Source organism: Lactuca sativa, chromosome 7 (assembly GCF_002870075.4).
Source record: "Lactuca sativa cultivar Salinas chromosome 7, Lsat_Salinas_v11, whole genome shotgun sequence".
Taxonomy (NCBI): domain Eukaryota; kingdom Viridiplantae; phylum Streptophyta; class Magnoliopsida; order Asterales; family Asteraceae; genus Lactuca; species Lactuca sativa.
In genome coordinates, this window is record NC_056629.2 from 169,841,987 (window position 1) to 169,865,674 (window position 23,688).

Sequence of the window (23,688 nt, forward strand, 5' to 3'; positions counted from 1 at the left end):
TTTTTCATCATTACCTAGACCAAAAGATATGGTTCCTAGTTCCAGGGAAACTACCAAGGAAGATGTGCTTGATTCAAATGAATCACCTAAGCTTAAAAGAAGCAAAATACAAAGGAAAGCTCAACCATTTGGTAATGATTTTCATATTTATCTAGTTGAGGGTTCTAGAGATTGAGATTGCATGTCAATATTTATATTATTTTAGTATTGAAGAAGATCCTAAGACATATGATGATGCAATGAGATCTCAAGATGTTGTTTTCTGGAAATAAGCAACAAATGATGAAATGGATTCTGTTATGGGAAACAATGCTTGGTATTGTCTGATCTTCCTCATGGATGCAAGCCTTTAGGTTGCAAATGTATTTTCCGAAGGAAGATGAAAGTTGATGGATCAGTTGACAAGTTTAAAGCTTGAATGGTCATTTAATGTTTTTGAGGAAAACCAATCATTTACTACTTTGATACCTATTCTCTTGTTTCTTGTATATCTACCATTAGATTGTTGATTTGCACTAGCTGTAATTTAGAATCTGGTAATTCACCAAATGGATGTTAAAGTAACATTCTTGAATGGTGATTTAGAGGAAGAGGTATATATGAAACAATATGAGGGTTTTGTTAGGCCCAGAAATGAGCATAAGGTATGCAAATTGGTTAAATCATTGTATGGGTTGAAACAAGTACCAAAACAGTGGCATCCAAAGTTTGATGATGTTGTCTTGTCGCATGGTCTCAAATTTTGAGTCAATTAGACAAGAGTGTATATAGTAAATTTGATGAGTCTGAAAAAAGAGTGGTTATATGTTTATATGTGGATGATATGTTGATCTTTGGTACTGATCAAAGGAAATTTGACATAACCAAAGAGTTTTTATCATCTCAATTCTCCATGAAGGATATGGGGGAGGCAGAAGTGATTCTTGGAATAAGAATTAAATGCAAACATCAAGGAATCTCAATTTCATAGTCTCATTAAATTGGGAAAGTACTTAAGAAGTTTTATTGTTCTGATTGTTCTCCAACGAGTACTCCTTTTGATGTAACTAAGAAACTTATGCCAAATACTGGTGAAGTAGTTTCACAACTTGAATAATTAAAGGTCATTAGATGTTTGATGTATGATATGACTAGCACAAGGCCTGATATTGCATTTGTTGTAGGAAAGCTGAGTAGGTTTACTAGTAATCCTAGTACTCTTCATTCGCAACCTGTAAGGAGGGTGCTGAAGTTTATTAAGAAAAACATGGATTATGGTTTGACTTATGTAGGGTTTCGTTATGTCATAAAAGGATATTCAGATGCTTGTTGGATTACAAATATTGAGGGTCACTCTTCTACAAGTGGCTGGATGTTTCTTCTTGGTGGATGTGCCATTTCACGGGCTTCTAAGAAACAAACATGCATCACAAATTCAACTAGGGGAATCAGAATTTGTCGCCCTTGCAGCTGCTGGGAAAGAAGCAGAATGGTTAAGGAATTTGGTTTATGAAATTCCTTTGTGGACGAAGCCTATATGACTATATCACTTATTTCTATACACTGTGATAGTGTTGTCACCTTTGAAAAAGTATGCAGTTAAGTGTATAATGGAAAGTCATGACATTTGGGTGTTAGACATAGTATGGTATGTGAGCTCATTGCTCATGGAATCAATTCTATTAAATTTGTTCGATCTCAACAAAATTTAGCTGATCACTTAAATAAGGGAAAAGCTAGAGACTTGGTAAAGAAGTTTGTTATAGGGATGGGTTTAAGGCCCACTTGGTATCTCTATGGGTGAGATACCCAATTCCCTTATAATACAATGTTATAACTTGATTTCAATATGGAAGGCTTGATTATGGAGATTGGAGCACATTTATGTTATTGCATCCCAAGGTATGTGCTTATAACCTATTGAGTTAAAGTAGGTTGATTAAGTTCTTAATAGTTCTTTTAAAAAAATGAATTTACAGGTGAATGATATAGAAGGACTGCCTGTGTGAGTGTGAAGTGTTGCCTTTTCAGAAAGATTGGGCTAAGCTTTTATGCACTCATGAATGTATATGACACATGGCTGTAATAGTGTCAAGTATAACACATTAGATTTTGTGTTTAACTTAGGTGTATGATATATTTGGTTACTCAAATGAGTTAAAGGGTTTAATCCTTAGGACATCCTGATTCTCGAGTAATTGAAATGTATATTATACTAATGTGAAAATTCAATCTTAAAGATATTTTCTTTATGCACGAGTTTGGTTTTGTGCTTGCTTTTAGTTAATTAAGGATTACACTAAAACAGGGGAGGAATGTTGGTGATTTTAGTGTTATCAACATATTTTAGTGTAGTTATTATTAATGTTGAGATATGTTGAGTTCTATTTAATCAATGAGATTGGAAGTGTAGGGTGCACACTCAAAGTGATAAATATGAACTCGAAAATACGGGGGTCTGGGGGAAGCACCCATGGGTACGAGGTTCCAATGGGCAGTTTCCCTGGAGAGGTCTAGGGGCAGCACCCCTTGTGGGGTCATAGGGGCAGAGCCCCTGGCAGTGGAAATACTATGGACATGCATTCCCCCTCCCCCCCAAAACAAGTGGTGATATCATTATGATGTAAGAATCGGTTATGTCATATAACCACCTCTCTAACCACCATTTTTGGCGCCAAAGTAAATGTAACCACCATTTAACCTCTTTTGTCTCCTATATAAGAACAGAGAAATGTTCCAGAAAAAGGATTTGATTTTCTCATACTCGAATTTGATCAGATTCTTTCTATCTCTCATGAACACAAAACAACAAGGTATTTTCTGTGTTTTAAATTTAGAAGTGACATGACTTCTAAATTGTTATTCTTGGATTATCTCAAATCTGATTTCGTGATACCCCAGGCTATAGGATCGAATGTAACATCGTGGTTTTTACTCAATCTGTTTTTTTCATTTATTTTTAAATCCTTTTAACGGAAAATGCAACGGAAAACTTTAAACATTGTTTATTTTAAAAGCATTTCAAACCACAACGGTACGTTCATTTCAAAACCAAAAGATCAAAAGTATTTAATTATAGTGGAAGCATAAATATCCAAAATTAAGTAAATAACGTGTCCAAGTGGTATCTTTATTTTAAGGACCAACTACCTAAAAAATGACCCCATATTACCAAGCCAAGCTCTTAAGCTACTTGTACCAATAATAGAGACGCAAAGCAAAGAAACAAGTGTCAGCAAATGCTTTTTGAGGCAATAGGATTTTGTACACAATCAAATAGAAACCATACCATCCCCTAACAGGTCAATCATTCAAATTATAATCATATAAACAAAATTCACATGTCAATCATTAATCAATCATCTTTCACATATCAATCAATCGTTCAATCTTAAATCATCAATTCATATTTCATTCATTCGTGTAACATTGATCGTATTTCAGGCATAATCATATCGTAGTCGTATATCAATCTTAAATCATCAATTCATATTTCATTCATTTGTGTAACATCGATCGTATTTTAGGCATAATCATATCGTAATCGTATATCGACATATCTAGGAATGTATCATAATCATATAGTCGTACGTAGTCTCGTAGTAATACCAAACCCCAAGGGAAAAACCTGTTTGCTACTTGTGTGCCCGCCTAACTAAATGCTTTAGGTGGTTTGCGACTCCCACTCATAACACCGACCCCGAGACTACACTTTCACTATTCTAACTATGCAATGTACGAAGTACATCGTGGTGTCATTCAGGTGTTAGTACATGCGGTTCCATTCATCCGACACCTCCCAACACCTATGTAATTCTTGTACAATCCTAGTTCGAATGGCCAACATCACTCCAGTTTGCAAACACCGAAAGGTACACATACCATGTGTCACCGGGCATCTAGAAAGACCGACTAACTCATTAATGGCTTAAGATCTTTTCCTAGAAGATATTTCTCAACCAACCAGGCTCAAAGGTATCCTAATAAGGTATCAAGCTAAGTGTTAGGTTCTACCCTTTCCCTCTACACATAACCCCGCATAATCAACCGTAAATCAAATACAAGCGTGTAATATTCACATAATCATAATCAAGGATCGTAGTATGCATACAATATGATATAATTATCAAAAAGCATAATAAAATATCAATCATGTAACTCCTGGTTCCTGGTATGTATTTAATTCATAATTATTCATTTTTGTATAGAAACTCGACAAGTTGGAGACCCCAAACTCGTCGAGTAGAGATGGATTGGGATGTGGGTTAAGAAGTCTACTCGACGAGTTGAGAAGCCTCAACTTGATGAGTAGGATGGTAGAATGAAACCCTAATTTTCATGGTTTTGCACCATATTTAAACACCTTAACCCCCACAAGTTAGCCTCATTTCGAACCTCAATTGTCCCAAACCCTAGCCTCAAAACCCTAATTCACTTTTAAGAGTTTTTAGCTAACTTTTGTGCATTCTTTGTGATTTTGAAGAAGGAGCAAGGACGTGTAGGAGGAGAGTTGATCCATAAATTAGGCTTCATTTATGGTTCATATGAGGTATAAAGCTCCTACCTTGTCTATAACATGCTTGGATATAGTTTTAGGATACTTTCTTCATGTTTTGGTCCAAGTATGTTGGTTTTTAGGATTTGGACATCCTATGTGGGAAAACCCTTCAGATCTAGGGTCTTGAGGGGACTTCATGGCATAAAGGTGCCAACTTTATGGCCATGGAAGTCCCATGCAACTTCTAGACCATCTTTTTGGTCTTTTGAGCCAAGTAGGTCATGCAGGCAAGTAAAGATAGGAACTTTGCGTGACCAAATTGTCCCTAAAGTCCAGATCTATGACCCCATGGCTTATCTTGAACTTTTGATGGCTTTTGGAGTTGGATCTAAGCCATTTTGAGTTAGGGTTAAAACTCATTTCTTCTAGGGTGTGTCTTACTGGGTAAAGTCGGAAACTTTACCCTCCTAGATGTGTATTCGACCCAGATATGGAATATGGGATTTAGATTCGAAGAATAATGGCTCATTGCATTAAAAAGGTTTAATAGAATGAAGAAATCGACGAGTTCATAGAGGAACTCGACGAGTTGAGTCGAAGTGTCCCGATTCTGTTAAGAGGAAGGACTCGACGAGTTTAAGAACAGACTCGACGAGTTGATTTGGAAAGTCCCGATTTTGTTGATAGGAGGAACTCGACGAGTTCATGAAAGAACTCGACGAGTCGAATCACGATTTCATGATTACGGAAACTCGACTAGTTAAAGAGCAACTCGGGGAGTTGGGTCAACTTGGAATGTTGACTTCGACTTTGACCAAAGTTGACCCTTAAGGGGGTTATGAGTATGAAAGGGTAATTAAAGGAAATCTTTTATGTGTAGGAGTTTGAGTGGGGTTGATTTCAGAGCCAGGGACTGGTACCTTCCAGTAGAAGTGGATCGAAGACACCAATGCCGACCCACTAGTAGCTGATTATAGTAGATATGATTGTCTTTGTGATAGTCGTCTGGTATGCCAATATCTGTTAAGATTTATGTGCTTGTACGCTATGTTATTACGTGGTAGTCGTAGGGGGTGAAATAGTCCCTGTAGCCGGTCGAAAGACCGAAGGGGTAGGCTAGTACCCAGATATGCTAGGCAGTATGTGATTATGCGTTTATATGCTAGGATATTATATGGTAATGGTAGGGGTGAAATCGCCCCCGTAACCGGTTGAAAGAGACCGAAGGGGTAGGCAAGCACCCAAATATGCTAGGCGGTTACCGATTGAAAGAGATCGAAGGGGTAGGCCAGCACCCTGATATGCTAGGCAGTTACCGGTTGAATGAGACCGAAAGGGTAGGCCAACACCTGGATATGCTAGACAATATGTTTATTGTATGGTATGTGGTATGATGAGGGAACTCACTAAGCTTTGTGCTTACGGTTTTCAGTTTTGGTTTCAGGTACTTCTTTTTCGAAAAGGAAATGAGCCGGCATGATTGCAGCGCATCACGCCATGATTTCCGCATATGAGATCTTTGGGAGTTATACTATGATATTGTTTTATTATGACATGTTTTGACTATTGATACATTGGTTTTGATGTGAGTTGATACTATGAATGTTTTCAGACAATTGGTTTTATAATTATTAAATTAAAAATGGAATTTTTTGTCTTAAATTTTGGGATGTTGCAAAGCCTTTCATATGACACATCATAATTACAAATAATTGTATCGAATACCAAGATAAAAATATTAACCAAATATCTGAAACATACAACTATCACATAAGGCAAACTAGTAGTATATCTCATATAGCAAATATTGGCATGATCAACGATAGGTAATATTATAATTTGAATAACCTATCCGTTTCTAGAAGGTAGTTTTTGAGTATGTACATGGTTTACGAAAAGTCTATTGACTCACTTTTTATTTCCGGCACCTTGTTGCTCTTTAACCAAATCAAATACCTAAACAATAACTTAATAGTATTAACATCTTGTCATAAGTTTTTCTTATATTACCAAACTTAGTTTATAAACACTTTTTTTTAAGTATGACCTGTTCACATATTTTCCTTCATAACTTAGATAAACAAAATTTATTATTTTAATATAAAGTAAGAATAATATGAGATCTAACTAAAAGTAGTCGATCGGTATAATCATTTTACCACATCAAATTTAGAGGATGGCGTTTTAACCCAACATAATTATAATTAAATATCTTCTCTCATAAGCTACTAATTAATTTAGATAGTATATTCAAATATTTATAATATGCCCACTAATGTAATACATATGTTTACATAACTAGATACATTAATAATATGATTTATTGGCTTCTGTATACACGTACTTATACACACAAAGTCTCTTTACCCTTTCACAACATTTATTCATTTACATACATTAGTCACCATTTGATAATAAATTCTCACCACTTGACAAAATGGGTTGTCTCACTTATTAATTTGGGTATATGTGGTTGGGCAAAAAGTTCATGGATGCTAATAAATTGCTAGTGCAGCAGGGGAAGGATCAATGTGGATATATAATAAAATCTTGTTTTTTTTTTGCCAAATGTTAATCTCTCATCAGTTTTGACACTTATATTTTGTGGTATTTTTTAAATAAATATTATCCACTTGTCAATTTTTGATTTGTTTGAATTTTTAAAATTAAAGTCATCTACTTATATATGTAAAGTATTAAATATCATATATATGATATTAAATTGCAATAAATAAGTTTCTTCCTTTCTTATTTTAAAATTATACATTAAAAAATATTTTATGTTTACATTTTAATTTAATTTTTAATCTTTTTTTAAATCAACATGTGTAACATACGAGTCTCACACCTAGTGTGTATATATATATATATATATATATATATATATATATATATATATATATATATATATATCAAGACGAAATTTGAAATTATAGTTTGTGTCTAAATAACGCATAGGGTTTGGTAGAGGTTTTTTTTGCTAACAAGGATTTGTTGTCGGAGGAAATAAGGTTTATGTTGGAGATTTGGATATCCCTTGGATCGTGTGAACACTTTACAAACTGATATTTCTATCCTATGCTAGGGTTGCAAGAAATTCAGCCTAGAATAATCCAAGAGGACACTAACGAATCTAGGCACAGAAAACGTAAGCCAAATTGCTAGAAGGATTCTCTGTTTGTTTGAAGAAAAGAGAGCTAATAATTTTCGTGTGTATCTTCTCAAAGAGAAGAGTCGTTTATATAATAAATGAGATTATGGTTTGTCTCTTAGGGTTGGATGTCATGGGTTGCTTTAGAAGCAAGTCAGGGTAATCCGATTTTAATGAGGATTTAGGGTTTCCCAGCCAGGGGCTCTTCCCCTTGGACCCCGCTAGGGAGACTGCCCCTAGACCCCGCCAAAGGGGCGCTACCCCTTTGGAAATCCCGGATCCAGGGGCGTTGCCCCCGGACCCCTGACTTGTCGTCCAACAAGCTTATAATTCGATCATATACATGTGTGCACTCTGCACAACCCCGTATATATATTAGAGTACAAATTATGAAGCCCCTTAGCTCACATGTTAGTTCCAATTACATAAAATGACATGGTGACACTAAAATCACTAACATTTGTTTTCCTTTTATAAAATCATAAGCAACTAGCATGAACTCGTCAATACTACGAGGTAGATAGAGTAGGGTGTTAATGGCAGCAAGATCGTGAAACAGAAGGAGAAAATGTCATGTGATGATCAGGGTCGAGAACTTACCAGCAAAACTTGGGACAAAAACGCAGGAGCAAGACCGTACTCCTCATTGTTTCTCTCCCTCGTACTTACCTTCTTTATGTTTCTATCGCTCGTTGACTCCCTCCCTCTCTCTGGTAAATGTTGATGGTGAAATAGCCCAAGAGGACTGTAATTAGGGGTTTTAAATTCATGTGCTTTTAATTGAAAAGTTTCAATATTGTTCCCTATACTTTGATACTTATTACAATAATAACCTACCCATATTAAATATGATTTTTTCTACTTTGTGTGTCAAATGGCTTTTGGCCTAGCGGTTCAATAGGAGGAGTGATCATAATATTACTTAAATACCTTTAATACATTTTAATTATTATTTAAACCTTATAAATTATTTTAATCTCTATTAAATTCTTAAAACGCTAATTAATATGTTTTCGTTTATTTTATTATATACTAAACCCATGTAATCTCACACCTTAAACACACGTAAAACTTAATTCTACATAACAGAAAACTAACTTCATTAAGTGATTGCAATTATGATCGTAGAAAGTATATATATTGATATTATTAGAACCAAAATCTAAGTGTTATATATAACATTATATGCCTTCCTATGCACGCCTCTAATAAAACTTGTCATTCCGAAATCTTTAGTTGAAGGCACACAACATGTATTTTTAAATTCATTCAACAAATTTAATTGTAATTGTAATAATCAAGTTTTATAGGCATATTAAAATGTTAATTATTTAAAAATTAGACAAAAAAATTATTTTAGGTCAACCCAATCGATCGGAACCCTTTCCAAACATTAAGCACGTTTCGACCCATCTAAAGAGAAATGCGAATCAAAGTTCAGAAACGAACGAACCAGTGGAGTGCAATGGGTATTCCTTGATTCCTTCCATGAGTTCTTGAATCTTCATATATGTGTGTATTCTTAGTTTGAGGTGATAGTGTATATATATATCAGCTTGAATTCGAGAAAGAATGTAAAAAAAAAAGTTGAAACAAAATCAAGATTACCCGTTCATCATATAAATGATCTTGGTGCCTGAGAAACCGATGTAAGACATGTTTAAATGCAGTACGAGCCAATGCTTCGGTGTTTATATTGGCAGCACGCAGCCGAGTCAACTCACCAGATGTCATATCCGGGTATAGGAGATAGTGTTCTTTGGCAATCATAAGGTTCAGAAACGAGTCGCCAAGGTACTCTAGTCGTTTGTAGGATTTAGAACAATCAATATCTTTGTAATTATAATGAGTAAAAGCTTCTTTCAACAAGCCTTTGTTTTTGAATTCATACCCTATAATCTTCTCGACTTCCTTCAAACTCGGTTGTAATGATGAGTCTGACATGATGACAGACTCGTTCATTTATCTCCTAATCATTAACGCCACAAAAATGCCTTTAATTTGATAGAATTTAAGCTTGTATACAAGAGAATCCACCAAACTAATGGGCAGTTCTTCTACATGATTGAAAAATAATAGAAAAAAATACAGTTAAGAATTTCGTGTTTAAACAAGTTGGAAAATATCATCACCAATAATATATAAAATACATTTAAGCTTTTATCTAAGAGAATACATCAGAAAATATCATCACCATTAAAATATATTTATAATATATGTTATGTTTTTGTTAAATATAAATTATATTGTTGTTTTACAAGTACCAAAGCTAAACGATTTTTAAGAATAGCCTTCTATTACATAACATGATTTTCAAGACCATTAACACAGAACATCGAAGCATAAACGTTAATGTAAAGACATGCCTAAAGGATGTTATCATATATCCTCCATGAGAAGTTAATCATAAGTCATAAAAGAAGAAATAAAATATGGGATTTTCTATATAAGAAGCATTAATTGATGATATATATTACTTTAATTAATTATAAAATACATTAATTATAAGAAATATTACCATAATTAAATATGAAGTGCATTAATAATCTCCATAATAAATGTATTTCGAATTTAATTATGGTAATATTTTTCATAATTAATACTTCTTATATGTGTCCTTAGGGCACATATTAGAAAATCCCATAAAATATTTGAATATATAAGCATATTAATAAAAACACGTTACTATAACTTGGTGTCCAAACACTCTGTGTGACCATTTGATGCGTCGTAAACTTGCAAAAACTTCATAGGAGCAAGAAACAGAAAGTATGTTATGAATTGACATCAAATTTGTTAAATTGACAATGTTCAGGGGCTTCAACTGGAAGTTAAAAAAAATCACTAGTACTTGTCAGAAAAATGTCAGGTATTAACGTGTACCTCTTAATAAGCAAGCATTGTGCATGAAGTGTTAGAACACTCAATGATCAAGATGCAATTATAAAAAATTAGGTTGAATATTCTTTGATATTCCATCCGATTAAGGGATTAAGGGATTACCCCATTAAGCCCATTAATTTAGAAAGAAACAACTCCTTAGTCCTATTTTCAAACAGTTTTCAGAAACAAAATAGTTTCAAACATCCCACTGATGAAATGTAATAAGTACCGTTCAAGTTTCAACCCTAATACCTAAAATAAAAGTTGAGATATAATAAGCCTTGTTCCACTTTAAATATATATTTTTTGACTCTTTGTTTATTTTTTTTCTTATATAAACAATAACTTATAAAGCAGAAAACATTATATCTACTTTAATTTAGTGTCCTTTAATTATGTAATATTATTTGCCAAAAAACTCATAATATTGACTACCCATATACTATGTATGTGTTAGTTACACTGGAAATCATACCCTTTCATATTGTCATCTTCAAATACAAAAATTTTGCCTAAACGCCGGATGCAAATTCACCAGGTTCCAAATTCCACTAAAGCATAGTAAAAGACCATGGGTTCATAAAATCAATAATCAAAACCTTGAAACTAAATATAAGCAAATCAATAAACAAATTCTTACCATGTTTGAAGCATACCGAAACTTTTGCAATAAATCATTCGTGATCCAGATTCGGTCCGTCATCTTCCTAAAGCAACATAACCTGGCCCAATATTTTAGCTCATTGTTTAGAAAAAAAATCTGTAATTTTCATCTTAAAATCTAGGTTCAAGAGGCGAGAATACAATGAAAGAAATAAAGACAGCTCACTTAGACAGATAAAAGATGGTCGTATGGTGAAAGTATGTTTAATAAAAACTATTAATTTACATGAGGTATCACTGTGTTACCTTACAGGTAGTTATATAAATGTACAATACAAATGTCTCATAGTAATGTGCAAGACATAACCACATGTGATTATATGCATTTAATCATATATGATATATATGTGGACAATATTTATTTTTGTGTTATCGACTAAATAGGTGTTCTTGTGTATATAGTAATATGTGATTATATGTAACTAATCATATATGATTTATATGGACATTATTTTTTTTCCGTATAAATCATATGTGATTAGATACATATAATCACATATGATTATATGTATTTAATCACATATGATTAGAGTGGACAAAGAACAATTATTAAATCGAGAATGTGACAATGAATCTCATCCACATAAATCATATATGATTGGATACATATAATCACATGTGATTATATGCATTTAATCAGATATGATTTATGTATACAATATTTATTTTTGCGGTTTCGACTGAATAATTGCTTTTATGTAATTAGTCACATATGATTATATGTATATAATCATATATGATTTGAGGTGGACAAGATGCATATTTTCCTTCTCGATTCAATAGTTGTGCTCATATACTTAATCACATAAGATTATATGTATAATCATACGTGATAAAATAAATGTGAACAACCATTGAATCCACAAAGCAAAAATGAATTATGTTCGCATAAATCATATGTGATTAGATTGATATAATCACATGTGATTATATGTATTTAATCATATGTGATTATATGTACCTAATCACATATGATTTATTTGGACAGGATTCATTATTTCTTTCTCAATTCGATAGTTGTACTCATATACTTTAATCACATGTGATTATATGTATCAAATCACATATGATTTATATTGATAGTATTCGTTTTTGCATTTTTTATTCTATATTTTTTCTCATGTATCTAATCATATGTGATTGTATGTATTTAATCACATATGATTAATGTGGAAAAACAAAAACTGTTGAATGGAAAACGTAAAAATGAATCATGTATACAGAAATTGTATGTGACTAAATGTATTTAATCACATGTGATTATATGTATATAATCACATATGATTTGAGGTGGACAAGATTCATTTTTGCCTTCTCGGTTCAATAGGTGTGCTCATGTACTTAATCACATGCGATTAAACATATAATCACATGTGATAAAATACATGAGAACAACTATTCAATCGACAAAGCGAAAAAGAACTGCGTCCACTAAATTTGGACAATGTTTTGTTTTTGTGTTCTTAGTTTAATATTTGCTATCATGTATGTAATGACATGTGATTGTATGTATCTAAACACATGATTTATATAGACAAGATTCATTTTTTTTCCAAATAAAATCATATGTGATTAGAAATATATAACCACATCTGATTAAATGTATTTAATCACATATGGTTAAAGTGGAAAAAAAATACAACTATTGAATCGAGAATGTGAAAATGAATCTTAGCCACATAAATCATATGTGATTAGATACACATAATAACATGTTATTATATGTACCTATCGCATATGATTTATGTGGACAACATTCATTTTTGTTTCTCGATTCAATACTTGTTCTTGTGTATTTAATCACATGTGATTATATGTAATTAATCATATATGATTTATGTAGAAACGATTTTTTTTTCTCGCATTATTGATTCAATAATTGTTGTCGTGTATGTAATGACATTTGATTATATGTATTAATCACATATTATTTATACGGACAATATTTATCTTGGCATTTTCGATTTAATAACATTTCTCATGTATTTAATCACATGTAATTGGATGTATTTAATCACAGGTGATTAATGTGGACAAAAATACTACTGAATCGATAACACATATGTACATAAATCAGTAGTATGAGATTAAAAATATATAATTAAATATATGTGATTAAATATATATAATTATATGTGATTAAATATTTTGTGTGTTGTAGATAAACGCTTAAAGTGTCTAACAATAAATAAATATTAACATTATTCAGTAAGATGTGCTTAACAAAAATAACCTTATTAAAAAATTTACACCATTTTATACTTGTGGATGATAATTTTTTAAAAATTAGAATACTTTATTAAACCAAATAGATTTAAAAAGAATATTGTCGTTAATGAAATTATGTTACAATTATAAAACGGAAAATATTTATATATAAGAGAAATCAATAAAAGTTTGATAATAAAATCAGTATGCCTACTTTTTCTCTAAATTATTAATCTTAAAATATTTATTTTTCAATTAATAATATATAAAATATGATAATAAGACAAAATACAAGACTAGTTGTTGTCAAGAGAGGAGTATGAAAATATTTATTGTCACAACTTTTTATTCGTCTTTCTTTGGACTTTGTGTATAGACTTGGATAGACTTTATGTATATAGCCTATACCATTTTATAAATAGTTTTTATTATCAAAATTTAATTAACTTCTCTTCAATATGAAATATTATTCTTTTTAATAATGTGATATAATTTAATTAATGCTAATATTTTGTTATGTTTACTTGTTTTATTTACACATTTAAATTATTACAAAATTATCACCTATAAATAAATTTTTTTGCAAATATTGAATAAGGTAATTTTTTATGAACATATGTACTGAATAAATAATGTTAATATTTAAACAATTTTTCTCTCTATATTTTCTAATCACTTTAAATTTCAAAGAAAATAAATATTTCATAAGCGTTGAACATATTATAAAATTATATAGGCATTTGTAGTGATCATAGTTACCTATTTGATTCATTTCCGTTAGAAAAATATTTCAACAAATTCATTATTAAATTAAGGGAAATCTCCAGAAAAGTTCTAAAATTTTACCATAATTTACGAAAAAATCTCAAACTAAAATTTGTTTACGAAAAAGCATGAATTACCGCTAAAAATGACGATTTGACCCCTTTTTTTTTCCGGTTTACCGGTTCTATTACTTACATGTTTCACTAAAGTTTTATTATTTTACTCAAATTTGCGAATAAGTCCCAAAATAAAATTTACTGATGATTTGGCCCTTTTTTCATGTAACATACATTTTATCGGTTTCATTGCTGACTTAGACACCTAGTCATTAAATTAGCTGACAAGATGAATACGATGGGTTATATAATGTCACATTTACTGTAAAATTTGATACCCATCTCATCAGCTCTTTTATGACTATGTATCTACGTCAGCAATGAAACCAATAAAATGTGTGTTTCCAAGAAAAAAGGGCAGAAAATGAGTTGATGTCTGATGAGATGGATATATTGAGTTACATAAGATTAAATAGACAATTTGATATTTCTTATAAACGTAAAAAATAACGCAATTGTTGTTAGTTTATGTAATTATTGTAGTCTTCTTTGGATGCATTTTATGTTCCATAAAGATATACTATACATTAAGATATCAAGTTTTATGCTAAACATAGCATTATATAACTCAACATATCCATCTCATCATCTCATTTAATGACTAGGCATTCGGGTCAGCAATGAAACCGGTAAAATGTATGTTACGTAGAGAAAATGGCCAAATCATCAGTAAATTTTATTTTGGGACTTATTCGCAAATTAGGGTAAAATAGTGGGACTTTAGTGAAACAGATAAGTAATAAAACCGGTAAACCGTAAAAAATGATAAAATTAAGATAAAATTTTAGGACTTTTCTGGAGATTTCTTTAAATTAAAGGGCCTTGTTGAAAAAAAGCAAACTATTATATACTATTGTATACATTACTAACAAACAAATGTGATCTTTTTTTTTTCTAGATGCTCATATGATATTATTTATATATACCTTTTACTTTATCTATTTTTCATTAATGATATAAAATAATTATATGATGGTCATGTATTTTTAATTTAACGGTGATTAATATTGTATATTTTACTCTTTTCATTTGTTACGATTATGAATATCAATATATTGATATTTTATTAATAAAAGAGTTATTACGAATCTCAATAAAGAAAGAAAAAAAAACCTTTTCTTGGTATTTTGGAGTCCCCATCGATATGAGATCCATCTCCTCCAAATTGAAGCCATGACCAATTATGTGTCCGCCTTCGATATTTCTCCATCTCTTTCTTTATACAATTTATGTCTCTATCTCTATGAAAGAGATAGAGATATAAATTGGTGTTTGAACGATTGAGTTTAAGAAGTGTGTTTATTTGTATTTGATGGCATCAACACTGATGGCGTCGGCAGATGGATTATTGCCGGAAGGAATAATGATTTATGGTGGCTCCCTTCTCCGACGAAGCTTTCATCTGTGACGAAGCTTTCATCTCCAGTGAAGCTAGATATTTAAATCCTCTATACCACACCCATTTTGTAATAGCAAATACATATTATTCTTCATCATTTTGTCATCTCCAACCAAAGTTCAACAATCCGTCATTGTCGTTGGTGGTTGTGAGCCACGATTTGGTGGCTGTGAACACCAGATCTGATCGTCTTGAAGGCGGTCGTCTTGAACATCAATCCAGATCTGTTGAAAGTAGATACAGGAGGCGGTTCAGAGGAGATAAAAAGGTGAAGCAGATTCGTAGAGTGGATAAACAACATTCCAACGGTTGTCCGGTTGATTCATCTGCCGGTGGCGGCCCGGTGACGGTGGCTGCCTGGTGATGGCGGTGACTCGATGTTCAGCTATTGTCCAGTGGTCTTTGGTGGAGCAAATTAATATTATAGAGTTTGATAAATTAATACAGTGGTGTGTTGTGAAACGGTGTAGGCGTGTAGCTGGAAATTGTTCTCAAATGTTCTCATTATAAAAAATGTTCTCATTTGAACACACACACACACACACACACACATATATATATATATATATATATATATATATATATATATATATAAAGATGAAATTTTAAATTATAGTTCATGTCTAAAAAAATGCATAGGGTTTGGTAGAGGTTTTTTGCTAACAAGGATTTGTTATCGGAGGAAATAAGATTTATGCTGGAGATCTGGATACCCCATGGATCGTGTGAACACTTAACAAACTGGTATTTCTATCCTATGCTTGGGTTGCAATAAATTCAGCCTAGAATAATTCAAGAGGACACTTACGAATTTAGGTACAGAAAACGTAAGCCAAATTGCTAGAAGGATTCTCTGTTTGTTTGATGAAAAGAGAGATAATAATTTTCGTGTGTATCTTGTCAAAGAGAAGAGCCGTTTATATAATAAACGAGATTATGGTTTGTCTCTTAGGGTTGGTCGTCATGGGTTGCTTTAGAAGCAAGTCAGTGTAATCCGATTTTAATGATGATTTAGGGTTTCCTAGCCAGTGACTCTTCCCTTTGGACCCCGTTAGGGGCACTGCCGCTAGACCCCGCCAAAGAGGCGCTACCCCTTTGGAAATCTCGGATCTAGGGGCGTTTCCCCCGGACCCCGACTTGTCTTCGAACAAGCTTCTAATTCGATCTTATATATGTGTGTGCTCCGCACAACCCCGTATATATATTAGAATACAAATTATGAAGCCCATTAGCTCAGATGTTAGTTCCAATTACATAAAATGACATGGTGACACTAAAATCACCAACATTTTTTTTCATTTTATAAAATCATAAGCAAATAGCATGAACTCGTCAATACTACGAAGTAGATAGAGTAGGGGTGTTAATGGCAGCAAGATCGTGAAACAGAAGAAGAAATCAGGGTCGAGAACTTACCAGCAAAACTAGGGACAATAACGCAGGAGCAAGACCGTACTCTTCATTGTTTCTCTCCCTCGTACTTACCTTCTTTCTGTTTCTATCGCTCGTCGACTTCCTCCCTCTCTCTGGTAAATGTCAATGGTGAAATAGCCTAAGAGGACTGTAATTAGGGGTTTAAATTCATGTGCTTTTAATTGAAAATTTTCAATATTGTTCTTTGTAGTTTGATACTTATTACAATAATAACCTAACCATATTAAATATGATTTTTTTACTTTGTGTATCAAATGGCCTTTGACCTAGCGATCCTATAGCGATTCATTAGGAGGAGTGATCATAATATTACTTACATACCTTTAATACATTTTAATTATTATTTAAACCCTATAAATTATTTTCATCTCTATTCAATTCTTAAAACGCTAATTAATATGTTTTCGTTTATTTTATTATATACTAAACCCATGTAATCTCACACCTTAAACACACGTAAAACTTAATTCTACATAACAGAAAACTAACTTCACTAAGTGATTGCAATTATGATCGTAGAAAGTATATACATATATTGATATTATTAGAACCAAAATCTAAGAAGTGTTATATATAACATTATATGCATTCCTATGCACGCCTCTAATAAAACTTGTCATTCCGAAATCTTTAGTTGAAGGCACATAACATGTATTTTTAAATTCATTCAACTAATTTAATTGTAATTGTAATAATCAAGTTTTATAGGCATATTAAAATGTTAATTATTTAAAAATTAGACAAAAAAATTATTTTAGGTCAACCCAATCGATCGGAACCCTTTCCAAACATTAAGCACGTTTCGACCCATCTAAAGAGACAAATGCGAATCAAAGTTCAGAAACAAACGAACCATTTTCGATAGCCAATTGCTTGGCAAGATTTTCGTATGCTTGTGCTGCAACTTTATTCTTTGCAATTGTTTTCTTGTTCTTGTTGTTTCCTATCCCAATTAACTTCTCATCAACATATATTTCAATTTCCTTTCTATCGTCCCATAAATCTTTATATTCTGGTTTTATCCCGATCTTCTGGCACATTTCATTAAACCTCGTAACAGGGTTTAAGTTAAGGTTTTCTGGTATGACCAAAGGTTGTAACAAGTTCTTCACCACCTACAAATCTAAAATCAAGTTAATTATCATAATTCATAGACTCTCAAAATCTTTATATCAAAATTCATTTGTTACAAGAGCCTAGACTTTGTAGGCTTGATCATATATCCCATGTTATAAAATGAAGGCATGAGTGGGTTGAACGATGTCATGATTTACCTCCCATGTAGCATCGACCGATAAATTGGTGTCAACATAGACAACACCAACTAAAGACTCAAGAATATCTACAATGATCTTAGGCGAATGGATCAAACCAGTGGAGTGCAATGGGTATTCCTTGATTCCTTCCATGAGTTCTTGAATCTTCATATATATATATATATATATATATATATATATATGTGTGTGTGTGTGTGTGTGTGTATTCTTAGTTGGAGGTGATAGTGTATATATCAACTTGAATTGGAGAAAGAATGATAAAGAAAAAGTTGAAACAAAATCAAGATTACCCGTTCATCATATAAGTGATCTTGGTGCCTGAGAAACCGATGTAACACGCAGTCGAGTCAACTCACCAGATGTCATATCCAGGTACAGGAGATAGTGTTCTTTGGCAATCATAAGGTTCGGAAACGAGTCGCCAAGGTACTCTAGTCGTTCGTAGGATTTAGAACAATCGATATCTTTGTAAGTATAATGAGTAAAAGCTTCTTTCAACAAGCCTTTTTTTTTTTGAATTCAAACGCTATAATCTTCTCAACCTCCTTCAAACTCGGCTGCAATGATGAGTCTGACATGATGACGGACCCGTTCATTTAGCTCCTAATCACTAATGCCACAAAAATGACTTTATATTGATAGAATTTAAGCTTGTATACAAGAGAATACACCAAACTACTGAATAGTTCTTCTACATGATTGAACAATAATATAAAAAAATACAGTTAAGAATTTCGTGTTTAAACAAGTTGGATTTTAATACTTCATGTTGTTATATATTCTCTCCCATTTTTTAATTTATTATTATGATTTATTTACGTATGAATGTCAAAATTTTATTTTTTATTATATGTTTGTGCTATATTGTTTCTAACATAATCATCTTTTCTATACTTTTTCACTGCTTGATGTTGGAAATTATAGTGGTTTTATAGCAAATTGGCTAAGACTTTAAATTGATTAAGAGATAGGCCAACCTACAAATTGGAAATTCAAATATTTTATCTAGATTATTATTAAATAGTTTCTTATAAAATCAATTATAAAGGATGAAATCTAAACATTTTATTTCGAAAAAAAATAACCCGATTTTAGGCTAATTAGTTAGTCAAATATATATATATATATATATATATATATATATATATATATATATATATATATATATATATATATATATATATATATATAAAGAATAACATTCTTGATATAATTGACTTTTCATACATATGAGAAGAGTCTTGAAAATATTGACTTTTCTTTCTTCAAACCAATCTAATTTTTGCATGATATTTTAGACATTCAATTACAATTTCAGAATAATATGAATATATATATTCTTAAATAATGGCATGCTAGGTGTGAGAACCATGTAATAACGGTTACGGGTTAATTAAAACAATTGTTAAACCAAATGGTCTTTGGTTTAGCGGTAAGGAGTGAGTCTCTCAAATAACAGGTCATGAGTTCAAGTCTCTTAGGAGACACATATAGTATGGAGTAGATTAATTAGTTTTCCATTTCAAAAAAATAAAATAAAACAAATGTTAAATATGACGTTTAAATAATAAACATCTTTAAAAATTTGATGGTGATATTATCATGTTTATACAATGATATATAAAATTTAATAAACTTTAAAAGAAAAAAGATAATTATACATGGTGATATGAAACTTACTATTCCTGCTTTCTTTTTTCCATAAAAAGGCTTATAATAATATAATTGACATGTTATTTCAAGTTATTTATGTTGTCACAAAAAATAAAAGGTTCATCGATCCAAATGGCTGAGAATGCAAATTTTAATTTGAACAAAAGATGTAAATATATATATATATATATATATATATATGTGTGTGTGTGTGTGTGTGTGTGTGTGTGTTGGTGTCATATATTTCGTAAAAGAAATGCATCAAAAAATATCATCACCATTAAAATATATTTATAATATATGTTATGTTTTTGTTAAATATAAATTATATTGTTGTTTTACAAGTACCAAAGCTAAACGATTTTTAAGAATAGCCTTCTATTAAATAACATGATTTTCAAGAACATTAACATTGAACATCGAAGCATAAACGTTAATGTAAAGACATTCCCGAAGGATGTTGTCATATATCCTCCATGAGAAGTTAATCATAAGTCATAAAAGAAGAAATAAAATTTGGGATTTTCCATACAATAATCATTAATTGATGATATATATTAATATAATTAATTATAAAATACATTAATTATAAGAAATATTACCATAATTAAATATGAAGTGCATTAATAATCTCCATAATAAATGTATTTCGAATTTAATTATGGTAATATTTTTCATAATTAATACTTCTTATATGTCTCCTTAGGGCACATATTAGAAAATCCCATAAAATATTTGACTCTATAAGCATATTAATAAAAACACGTTACTATAACTTGTTGTGCAAACACCCTGAGTGACCATTTGATGCGCCGTAAACTTGCATAAACTTCATAGGAGGAAGAAACAGAAAGTATGTTATGAATTGACATCAAATTTGTTAAATTGACAAGACCTGAATGTTTTGAAAGTAGTCTTTAACCAAGACGTGAATGTTTTGAAAGTAGTCTTCTACCAAGACCTGAATGTTTTGAAAGTAGTCTTTAACCAAGACCTGACTGTTTTGAAAGTAGTCTTTAACCAAGACCTGAATGTTTTGAAAGTAGTCTTCTACCAAGACTTGAATGTTTTGAAAGTAGTCTTTAACCAAGACCTGACTGTTTTGAAAGTAGTCTTCTACCAAGACTTGTATGTTTTGCTGTAACAAAGATGGTTTTCCCCTTTATGACTACTATTAACAATATATAGTCTACCTCATCGTTTACGTGAATGTATCACAAAATAAAAGTAATAGGGAAAATATAGCCATGTAAGTATTATCCTTTTGTATTAGGATAAACACGACATCGCGACTGCCGAAACGTATTCGCCTTGAATATCCGTAGATGTTCATTTTCCTCTGTTGCTAACAACAGGTTGAAGGAATGGTTAGTCCCGTAAAGGTCTCCCTAGTATAAGTATTATCAACCGTAGACATCCGTAGATGTCCATTTACCTCTGTTGCTAACAGCCGGGTTTAGGAATGGTTAGTCCCTTATAGTTTCTTATCATATAGTATCTATGTAAAAGTATCCCTATAAGTGTATCCATGTAAGAGGAATCTCTGTAAGAGTATCCATATAAGTGTATCCATGTAAGAAGAATCTCTGTAAGAGTATCCCTTCATATAGCATGTAGTTTAGAATCATGAATGAACGGACTCTGGTGTAATTTCTTGTAATAGGGATAATGTTTTGTATCCCCTAAACTATTCCTATAATAGTTTACTAGAATGTAATTGATGAGTGTCCAGGTAGGTTTATACACCCTTGCTACCCAAGAGTGTCGGAACTGAATTAACTGATGGAACATTTATGACTATATATGTACACATGATATATAACTAATATTTAAACGACCTTCGGACGGGTACCCGATATCCCACCAGACCACATCCAAATCGAGGAAAAGGAAACAGGGTGGATAGCCTTTCTAAGTCTTTTAAACATTTCTTATATAACTATACATATAGAGGCATGCAATTTATAATATAAAAGCATAAAAGAAGTTTTGTAAAACCTTTGAAAAGTTTAACAAATAAGAATTTGTGACTTGATGTCAGTTTATAAATCGAATCGAAAACTGTTTGACAAGGCAATTTAAGTGTAAGAAAACCTTTGTTTGAAGCACATCTATAACAGATTCTAAAAGGAAACCTTCAATTTGTAAGACATTTTCTAAAAGTGTTTTAACATGTAAAAACGTTTGTGAAAACTATTTGAAGTACATATGAAAACGTTCGTTTGTTCTTGTATATGAATGTATCTCCTTGAAATAGTATTTCTAGTATGTAAAAGTTCGTGATGTTCTCGTAAAACTATACCTATTATAGTTTTCTAAAAGTGTGTCTCGTTTGTATAGTAATCCCTATTGAAATGCTCACTTGTTATGAAAAGCATAATTTTTGTAGTGCCTAAGATGGACAAGCTATGCCGGATCCTTTCGTTGTTCTCTCGCTCCTCCTGAGATGACGGGAAGAAGCAGACCCGTCGAGAATCGAGGAATGACCACATATACATACAATATAAGCAGAGTGTTTGATTTATACATATATAACAACATTTTTCATCTCAAAAGATATGATGTTATCGTGATATATTTTGCATATGAAAGTTTCCTTATAATAGTTATAAATCACATATGATTCCGTTCATAAAAAGTGTATAATGAAACTTTATATAACACACGATAATAATCGTGTGTTTTACTTATATTCCCCCCACCTTAAAAGCATATAAAAACATTTATAAAACATTTAAAAGTGTGGATTATAGGGGTATGAACTCACTTGATAGATTGAAGAAAGCGAGACGAAAACCAAGCAGAACTTCTACTCAAGCAAGCGGATTTATCGGGATTCTCGGGAATCTCGGGAGCGTAAAACTTCCTTCCCAACTTGGATATGAAAACCGGGACTTTGGGATGGCTCTGAGGGTTTTAACGTAGAGCTTCGGCATGAGAAAGGGAGGAAACGAGAAAAAATGGCCGGCACCCTCGCATCCCTTTTATAGGGGCTGAAAGCCTCGCGTACGCGGGGCGTACTAACGAGGGTACGCTGGGCGTATGCAACGTCATGGCTTACCGCATCCTCGGACAAAGCATCAAAGCGACGTGGACGGATTGAGGCCGAGCATCCGAGTACGCTGGGCGTAACCTGGATTGGTCCGATGACTCCTCCTTCGGATAATACCGGATTTTGAATTTAATTTATATTTTAATTATTTAGTAAATTTCAAAAATTCATATCTTTCTCATACCAACTTTGTTTTCGACGTTCTTTATATCCATGCGAAGGTGAGACTACGATCTACAGCTTTCGTTTAGACTCCGTCGGCAAATCTTGAATTTATTTTTAATATTATATTTTAATAGGTCGGGACAGGAAAAGTCCGCTAAAATTCCATAACTCCTTCATCCGATGTCTGTTTTCGCCAGAATTTTTACCGTTGTAATACCATTGATGAGATCTTCGATTCTCGTTTAGGTCATAACTTCTTCGTTGTAACTTGGATTCTAGGGTTCTTTATATGTACGGAAACCTTGATACGAGTCCTACTACTTTATTTAACCCAAATAAGATTTTAGGAAAGTTAAATTTTGACCTAAATTTTGACCTAAATATCGGGAATTTCGTCCCGAAATTAGAGTTTAAACATAATTGATAATCATGCTACGGTTAGAAG

At 32.0% G+C, this 23,688-nt stretch overlaps 1 pseudogene; it reads right to left on the bottom strand.

Annotated features, from left to right (window-relative positions):
• Nucleotides 1-17,926: 17,926 nt before the first annotated feature.
• On the bottom strand, nt 17,927-18,969 carry LOC111911996 (ribonuclease 3-like protein 3; annotated as a pseudogene).
• Between the last annotated feature and the right edge of the window lie 4,719 nt (nt 18,970-23,688).